This window comes from Brassica oleracea, chromosome C6 (assembly GCF_000695525.1).
Source record: "Brassica oleracea var. oleracea cultivar TO1000 chromosome C6, BOL, whole genome shotgun sequence".
In the NCBI taxonomy this organism is placed as follows: Eukaryota; Viridiplantae; Streptophyta; class Magnoliopsida; order Brassicales; family Brassicaceae; genus Brassica; species Brassica oleracea.
The window spans coordinates 9,795,850-9,806,116 of record NC_027753.1 but is presented as its reverse complement, the minus strand read 5'-3'; positions in this window follow the sequence as shown (position 1 = coordinate 9,806,116).

The window sequence follows — 10,267 nt, the reverse complement described above, 5'->3', positions numbered from 1 at the left end:
AAGCAATCTCGTGTTCGGATCCAAATGAGGTCGATCGATCCAAGAACGAAAATAATTTGAAGAAGATATGTTTTTTATGAATCAAATTCGTGTGTAAAGAGAGTAAGACGGAGGATGAAGATATGGAGTGAATGGAGAGGAAGAGGGGTGCTTGTATTTATAGTTGAAATCCTGCCGACAGACCGAGAAAATTCCGACGGAATTCCGACGGAAACGACTAGTTCGTCGGAATTTCTTCGGAATTTTTAAAATCCCCCAACGGGCTCTCTAATGGCTATAATATATCCTCGGAATTCATCGATTTTTTCCGAGGAATACATTTTTCCTCGGTATTCCATAAGAATATTCCGACGGACTGGTATTTCCTCGGAATTCCGTCGGTATATTCCGAAGAAATTCCGAGGAAACCAAATTTTGTGTTTCCTCGGAATATCCTCGGAAATTCCTCAGGATATTCCGAGGATTTCATTTTCCGTCGGAATGTCCGTCAGAATACCGCTGTTTTCTTGTAGTGTGATAGTTTGATGGTTATATTCTTGTAAATACGGTTGTCTTCAACTTCTTTGGACAGTAGTGGGCATGATTGCATGACATGACGTGTGGTAGTTCTTATGACCGTGCAACACTTGAGATGATATCGCCTTGGATGTCTCGAGGGAGTTCTTTGAGTGTTGATAGTGGGTGAGCTCCGTTCATCTTGGAATTGTGTATTGATAATGTCTGAGTTTTTTATTCTAGCTGGAGGGTCTAATTTATATTTTTTGTGGAATTTGAAATTGTATTAAACGTTTCAACTTATGCATGGTAGTGTTCTTGTCAGTGATTATTGACTGAGTTAATTCTCCGTAATTGCTTGTAACGTTTATGTGTTTTTAAGTGTTTTGGCTATTAACTCAAACCATTAGATAAGTGAAACGAGCCAGAACTTAATAGTGTTAGTGAATTTTACGTGTTGTTATCTTAGATCAAACTATTAAACTATACTCTGTTTATTATTATTATATTTAATCAAGTAGTAGTATTTTTCAATTTTCCACAATTATATTCTCGTTCTATGGAAGTTATTTGGTATTTTTTTGCTAAAAGTTATGTGCAAGTTACGTTTCAAATTTTGGGATAAAGACGCGTTAGATTTAAGCCCTAGAGCAGGCTTCACAAAACGAGAGTATAATATACCTCACATCTCTTTTCAAAGAGAAAACTTCCCAAAATCAAGTTTCTGTTTTGTGATTTTAGCTTCCATCGATTTATATTCATTTACATCTCCTGGGTTGCAACTTTTCTTCTGCACAACAGAGAAAAAATGCACTATTTACCATCTCTTACATCAATAAGATAACAAAATAAAAAATTATAAACTTTCACATACATTTGATTTAGAGTGGAGATATCCAACCAAGCATTGAAGTCATCCAATTCATCCTGAGTTTGTTCTGGAATATTTCACAGGTTTAGTCTCATAAAGAAGTGAACTTTGAACTTATCAGTAAGCACAAGGAAGCTATAGTTGCTTGATCTAACCCAGTTTTGCTTTGCAGAGAGAAGGAGATGTGTCTTTCCTGCAATCCAATCAACTGACTGCGACCAGATTTCTTAACCAAGTTTATTAAACACACACTATGAGCTTCGCATAGTTGTGTCTGGTTTATCAGTGGACTCACTTAATCAAACTAACAAAATACTAAACAACTTAAGATAGATCAGTTGATTGGTTTTGTACCTGTCTAATTGGATTGTTATCATCACACGATGAATGGAATGGTTTTCGTTATCGAAAACAGTGTTGATACTACTAACTTCGCCCATGACGTGTGCGACAAACATTGCACACATAAGTGTTAGGAGCATCTTCTGGTAATCTGCTTAAATGGAGGACATAAGGTTAAAGTATGAGTTCAAAATTGTTATACAAACCAGCCAAAGGCATGAGTTGATCATACTTTTGAAAACGAAACTTCTCTGTGTGAGATAACAAACTAAGTCCCACAATAGAGAATTAGACAAGAAGTGTCTAATATATAAAGAGATGTTCAACTCTAATTAGTACAAGACCTTTTGGGATGGAAACCAAAAGTAAAAACCATGCGGGCTTGCCTAAGGCCCAAAGTGGACAATATCATACTAATCGGATAATATAGAGTTGGACATGGATTTAATAAACTTAACACTCTGCTGGGATGGTCACTTGTTCCGTGACCTCGACAAAGCTGGTGTGGTCAGTGAAACATGCTTCCAGCGGCATCAATACCATGCAGCCATACATGCCTCCTTCCCTCGAGAGATTTTTGAAAGTATTAAGCGGTGAAACTTGAATCAAAATCGACTGAAAAAAAACCAGAGTAAATAAATTTTGGTTAGTGACTTAGTTTAACCTTAAATCCAAAAACATAAATTAGGAATAAGAATAGGTATTTTCTCGTTGACTATTTGACTGTTTTAGAAACACATAATAAGAGCGGACTATCAAATGGTTGAATAAAAAGAGCTAACAAAACACAGTGGTGGCTAGCCGGAGTTACCTTCTCTTTAAGGAGAAGCATGTGGACACCCGTGAGTTGACCACCTTTCTTAACATTTTTTGCCTCTCTGAATATGAGGAGAGGGACCTCGGCGGTGTTTGAACCGCATCCAGCTTTTAAATCGACAAGAAGAATAGATGAATTCACCACTGATGGATTTAAAGCTTGACAAATGTAGACCTTTGGGATTTTGTTTTGATAGGACTGTTCATCCTAAATAACAAAGCCATTTAAAGTTGAAGCTTCAGGGGATTACTTTAGAGGATCCTATGGTCAATTTAATTGGGGAAATTTTATGTTTACCACTTTCATGGTACCACTTTTCATCTTTACCACCATTAAAGAGACATTTTCAAAAATACCTTATTCATTAAGTGGCAAAAAACTTTTATACCCTTGTTATCAATATATATAATAAATCATTTTTCAAAAGACCCTTTTTATGTTTTCAAATTATACTTTTTCAAATTCAAACTTTTTTATAAATTTTTCTTTTGAAACTTTTTTTTCAAAATTTCTTTTTGAAAATCGAAGATTATGTTTGAAACTATTTTTTTAAAAAAATTAAAAATTTTAAATATTTATTTATATATTTATTAGAATCCTAAATTTCACATTCCAAAAACCCTATCTCAACCCTCAACTCTAAACCCTAAGTCTAGATTAGTTAACCCTAGAGGTATAAGTGTCTTTTACCCTTCATTAAAAGTGAAAGTAAAATTGATTAGTGTAAACATTAAAAGTGGTACTATAAATATGATATTTGTGGCAATTTTCCAATTTAATTCGTGAGAGTGGGAGGAGTGGCGCAGAAAACGTTAATGCTTGGATTAATGTTTCCAAGTGACATTACAAAGACAATCACCACCATGGGTGATTCTCCAACTCCACCTGCTAAAATTGAACAAACCTTAAATAATTTAGGCCGTTTTGGACAATAATCAAAAAGGCCACTGGTTTGATCATTAAAAACACGTAGCCCAAATTATTAAACAACAACGTGAAGCAGCTTTCGTAAGTTTAGAAAGTACTGCCACGTGTCCAAAAACGCCAATCCCTCCCTCCTGACGTCGTGGTGGCATGTGGAGAGAGAATATACAACTTTATTATTATAGATAGATACACAAGCTTTTGTTAATAAGAATAGACATATAAGACTTTTTTTTATCCGTGCGGATTTTTTCTTTTTATACTAAATATTTTAGTTTGTGTAGCAAAATTTATCAATATCTTAATGTAATTTAGTGTTATATATTATATATCTCTATAATTCCTATGTTTATGTGGATTATATATTATTACTAAAAAATTATAAATTTGTATTTTGTAACAAAATTTATTTTGAAAACATTATTATGTAACAATACTACTTAATATAATTTTTGTTTTATTTCTAAATTTGAAATTTATATGGAAGTAAATTAAATTAGACCTATCTAATAGATAATTTTTTTTTTGAGATACTGTAAAAAAACAATTTTTTTAAAAAAAGAAACTATAATAGTACTTCGATATAATTTTCTAGTAAAGATTTTATTTGAAAAATTGTTTGAAATACACTAAGTTGCATAATTTTTTTTATTATTTTGAAATAGAAATGGATCTTTTTAAAATCGTTGTAAAATGTTTTTTTGAAAATTAATCAGTTTAAATTGTTAGTATATTTAAAATGTAATTAAAATATTTATGTAATTTAAATTTTCGTTTATAAATGAAAACTAAACTAATTCATTTATTTTTATAATTGTAATTTATGATAATTAAAATTTAAATTAAGTACCTTTTGGAATACATTTTAAAAAGATCCTGAAAATAGTTTTAAAATTTTTGTTTGAATTTTCTTAAAATATTTATTTGTATTTCAAATAAAAAGAAATTTTTTAAAATATTATAAGTAAGTCATGTAAAATTTCATTTGTCCAAAATAAAAAAATCATATATAAAAAAGGTCATGATTTCTGTTTTAATAGTATAAAAATATAAAAATAACATAAAATATGATTAAAGATATATATCAGTTCGTATTGAATGTTCAAAATAAGAGCATTATAAACTATACAACAAAGTATAAAAGTAACATAGATTATTATGTGTATATGTTACTGCATATTTGCCCCTTATTTAATCTACATTTATTGTCTTATAGTTTGTCGTATCATAGGAAAATCAACCAATGAGAAAGTGATGATTTGCCATGTCATCAAACACATATGTGACTTGCTACACGCCGCTTCGCCTCCGTCGCAGAAATTTTTTTCTCGATTCACCTTCTCCGACAAACGGTAATCTGTCTCACCTTCTCTAAATGTAAATGCCCAATCGAAATCAATTATGAAAACTGAAGAGGATATTATGGCTTCTCAGTTACTCCACTGCTTCATGCTCATTATATAAACTATCAAGGATTGTGAGTTACGATTCACCTCCTTATCACAAGAAAGCCAAACCGATCGTTGGTTCTTCCTCTCAGGAAAATCGGTCGAACTCTCAAAAGAACATCCAGCAGCTGAGCACGGAAGCTGTGATCTCCGATCCAGGTAAATTCAGTAATCGTATTAATGTTGTTTTGTTTCATTCGATTCTCTCTGCAATAGATGAAATCAAGTCTGAATATGTTGATGGGAACCTTATGATGCCGATCGAATGACCTCCATTGTTCACGTATAAAGTACTTTAGTTTTCCCTTACAGAATCGTCAATTGTACTTTCTTATATTCTAAAGTTTAAGTTTAGTTTATGATGACACTGAAAATATAGTGCCAATACGTCACTCCATATCTTATGATGATTACCTTCAGGTCATGCTCTGTCTTTTCAAGTGTTTTTTTTTTTTTCATTCAGCAGGATGTTACATGCTTTTCACAGCAACCTCTCATCCCCTTGCTTAATTTAACTTCTTTCTTGACAACTATTGTCAGCAATTGAGTGACATGGAGAGAACATACATTAAGATAAAGATCAGACATGAGTTTGCTTCTGCATCTTTCTTAGTCTCTCGCTCTATATCTTCTATTTAGCTTATTGGTTAATTTTTAAGCTTTCTTAATTGGATCAGTGGTTGAGACGATAGAGAGGTTTGCATCAACAACTTGGAGACCACAAAGATGTGCACCTATATAATCTGTGTCTGTACTCCGAGCTTGGTTCTTCGAAACATTTTCTCTATCCCTAAGTGTTGATTAAGAGACATCCTTCTTGATTCTATTTGCTTAATTAATAACCATGTCCATCTTTTCCACATATATCCAAAAGAATCAGAAAAAATCATGCTAGCGAAGCAGGCTTCCTCAGGGTGATTAAGATGCTTAACTAGACAATAGGAGTGGTGTTCGAGTATATGAAAGATGAAAAGGTTTTTAGTTCTCTGCTCTGTCTTTTTTTGTCTACAAATTGTTTTAAATGGTAGTATCGTTTCATAAATGAACATGGAAAGAAGAGAGGAACTGATCTTCTTGCTTCTGTGCGAGTGATTGGAAGGTTCATATAAACAGTCTTTGTTCTAAGAAATCACTGTGCCTCCAAAATAGAAAACTACGATGCCATTGATGCTTCAGTTGTAGGAATGTTCGGTGATCCAAAAGAGGTAATTTGATTGATTTAGTCAAATATGTATCCTTTTGCTGAATAATCTTGATAAATTCAAATAGACAAGAGAAGGAATCAAAGAGGTGCATTTCTTTCCCTTTAATCCTGTAAACGTATATCTATCTCATACATTGATGAAAATGAAGACTAGCATTGGAGCAGCAAATGAGCTCCTGAGAAAGTAATGAAACTAAGATGGTGATGTATAACTATAACTTATTATATGGTTCTCTTTAACCTGATATCACATCCAGAGAGAAAACTAGATGAAAGGTCATGAAGTTATTGATGGATTTTTCTGAATGTGGGCTTCGTTCTCCTGGGGTTTCTCAACAAGTATGTAATATAAAGACCCATCACCTAAAGATTTTTGGTACCATATAATTTTGGTTTTTACATTCTTTTGCATTCGAATGTAGATTGTAACTGAGAAGACCAAGGAAAGCGAGGGTAGTCCATATGGGAACTTATTGGTCTACTGCTACTCTTTGATCCACCAAGACATGACAGTGCCAAAATGATCTGACGAGCCCTTGAGGCTTGAGCTCGATGCCAATGTTATGATGATTACCGGTGACCAACTTTCCATTGGTATTGAGACTGGTCGTAGGCTTGGCACGGGAACACACATGAACCCATCCTCTTCACTCAATTGAAATGATGAATCATTAGTTAGGATCCCCGTCGATGATCTCATTGAGAAAACTGATTGATTCGCTGGAGTTTTCCTTGGTAAGATATACAAATTCATATGTTTTTCCTAATTATCATTAGAAACAACATGCATTATCTGAGTTTGAGATGGAAAGTGAAGTAGCGACAATACTATAGCAAACTACTAGATTGCGTGTCGTAACTACTACTCAAACTTACAATAGTTCTCTTTACTAATTTTCATATTCTACAAGGATACATAAACTAATGAGTCTCCTTCATCTCATTTTCTTTATCTTTGTTTGAATGTTTGAACCGCATCCAGAGGATTCAGAGGTGGGATTGGAACTAGCAACTTTGATCTTTGATTACAGTTGGAGTGGCTTTGTTAAAATACAATGATGGTCCTATCCATTTTAGAAGCCAAATCTGCAAGTTTGAATTCACCTCGCATCTGCTCCAAGGTAAAGAAAGAACACAAGTAATACATCTTACTGCAAAGTTAATTTTCCTGAATACACGCATGTATACCCTGGTAAAATTGTAGAAAAACTCAACAAAAGCAATATAAATGTCCATAATTCGCTAATTTGGATGTATGAACTTTATCACACACTGATAGAATATCTGGTTGTCCTTTCCGGTGATCTTTAATACCAACTGGTGGTTGAAGACACTTATTGTGGGGCAAGTTAACAGCAAAGGTGGAATATCTGGTTGTCCTTTCCGGTGATCATTATAACTTTGACATAACAATGGTTAATGTTTATCAGATGGGACTACAAACACTAATGAAAGGAGGAAAAACATGCAATCAAATGGAATTATATTATATTTTCTTAATCTTTTATGGAATTATATTATATTTTCTTAATCTTTTATTTCGAATTTGTTTTGCTACATGGAAACAAAAGTTTTTGACATGATTTGAGGATTCTTTTAATGTACATCAGTTTTACATTTCAATAGCTCTTCATTTCGGAATTGCCATAACACATACGAACAAATTCATATGCATTTTTAAACTTGCTTACCAGCTTATATGCATTTTTTTATTTTGAAAAGACAAACTGTGAATTTTAATAATTTTCAATTTGTAGTAACCAGAAAAAAAAAATACAAAGTACAATTATGTCTGTTAATTTAGATAGCATAATCATTCTTAAGTATAAAATATATATACTCAAAGATAAATTCTAAAATAATCTAAATTTAATTAAAATGGGAAAGAACCCGGACGTAGCCCGAGAAAATCTCTAGTATGAATAATATGTACTATAGTGCTCTTGAACTCTAGATGAAAATATACGTTTATAATTTTTCTTTTTAATTAAAATCATGGTTATATTTTAGCTATAGTTAAATTAATAAAATTAAATATTACACGTTAAAATAAAGAAAAGGCATATGTTCAGGAAATAAATCATGAAAAGATTTCATTAGCAATAATTTTAATTAGTTGCTTAAGGAAATAAAAGACTAAAATGTTATCACAATTATTGTTATGATATTATTATGCAAATAGAAAAATTCATTTAAGTAACTATGTAGGAGATGGTCCAACTTAAAAAATCACACATAAAAAAGTTGTGGCTTCTGTTTTTTTGTCATCAACATACACAGACTCATACTGACTTTGCGAACCACATTGGTAACTCTGCATCCATGTGAGGGACAAAATACAGTTGTTTCTTAACACTACATGCTATACTATACGCCTTTGTATTCTGCATTTGTGGTACATGGATGATCTCTGAGTTGAGAAAGCTTTCTTTCAAGGTCTTAATATCTTCCAAATAACATGCAAAAGTTGGTTATTTTGTTGGTTCCGAAACCATCTTCACCAATTGAGAACAATCCGTTGCAAATATGACATGATACTGACGCAGATTCTTCATACATTTCATTGCCCATATTAGCGCTTCCATCTCCGAATGAAGAGGCGTGAAGCTAGCCTTGACATTTCTTGCCCCCATCAAACTATCGAAAGCTTCTAGTGTACTATACAAACCTTGTCCTGAAAAAATCTCTTTATCTTTCCAAGATCCATCTGTAAAACACCATCATCCTAGGATTGATGGTAAGTTTGTACACTCTACATGTTGGACAGCTCTCTGTGTGTTTAAAACTTGTACCTCAACCCAAAGTGTAGATTTTGTTTCTGCTAAATTTAGCGTTTCATTGGGATCAATATCCAAATTACTAAAAACTTTATCGTTTATTCCTTTCCAATTAATGTACCAAAGTATCCATGCAAATTGATGATCATCCATCTGCGGGAGCACTCTCCAAAACAGATGATCCATAGTTGCGAAGAGAGAACTAGTAGGAAAAATATCTTGATTTGATGGTATCTTTGATAATGCCCAAACGAGACGCGCTGGTGGACATTCAAAAAACACATGGTTTATTGATTCCTCCATAGCTCCACATCTGGCACAACATAAAAAATGTTTTATCTTCGGTGGGCAGCGAACTTTCCAGCAGAAAGCTTTCAGTAGATCGACTGTGGGTTCAAACACTATTGGTGGTTTTTCCTTATTCGGATATACTCGTTAAACGTGGTATCCTAATTTGACCGTGAATTTCTCATTATTTGTGAAATGCCTCCATTCTTATCCTCCATCTGAGTCTTACTCAGTGATATACTTTCTATAATTTTTGCATCCTAGGTATCCACCAAATACCGAATTCTCTGCGAGTTCCAAATTCGTGAAGCTGAATTGATGAGAGAGTCCACTGTAAGATCCAGTTAAATGTTATGTTGATTTTTGTTTGCTGGTATCATGTGAGTGGTTAGGAGCCATGGATCATTCCATACTGATATGGAGTATCCTGATCCCACCATTTTGATTAGTTATTTGCTAACTAGAGATCTAACATATACAAAACTCTGCCAGCCGTATGAAGGGGAGTATGATCTAATTGGTTCCAGGGGTGAAGCATTCTTGTAATACCAACCTTTAAAAACTCGAAAAATAAAGTATTTGGCTTCTCTATCAAACACCATAACTACTTACCAAGCATAGCCGTGTTAAAATCTGAGGTCTTTAAACTCCAAACCTCCTTCATTCTTATTGATAGATAATTTGTCCCATGATTTCCAATGCATGCCTTTTGTACTTCCCCCTGGACTCCACCAAAATTGTGCCACCGCACTCGCTAGTTTCTTTGTCGTTGCCTTTGGTAAACGATAACAAGACATCACATGATTCGGTAAAGCCGTGACCACGGATTTGATGATCACTTGTTTTCCTCGTTTAATGAAAAATTTAAAAAATGTGACTTATGTTTTAATAGATAAGATGTATAACCAATTGTATTTTGATAGAAATCAATTCATATTTCAGAAGATAGATCAATTATCGCCAGAAAAGCTATTTCATAGCAGCATAAAAAAAAAACCTATAAAAACTTATGTTTTAATCAAAATAAAGTAATCTTAGATTATATTGTTAGTGATGTTTTTGAGAAAAAGTAAAACGTTTAACATGTGTGCATTAATGCAA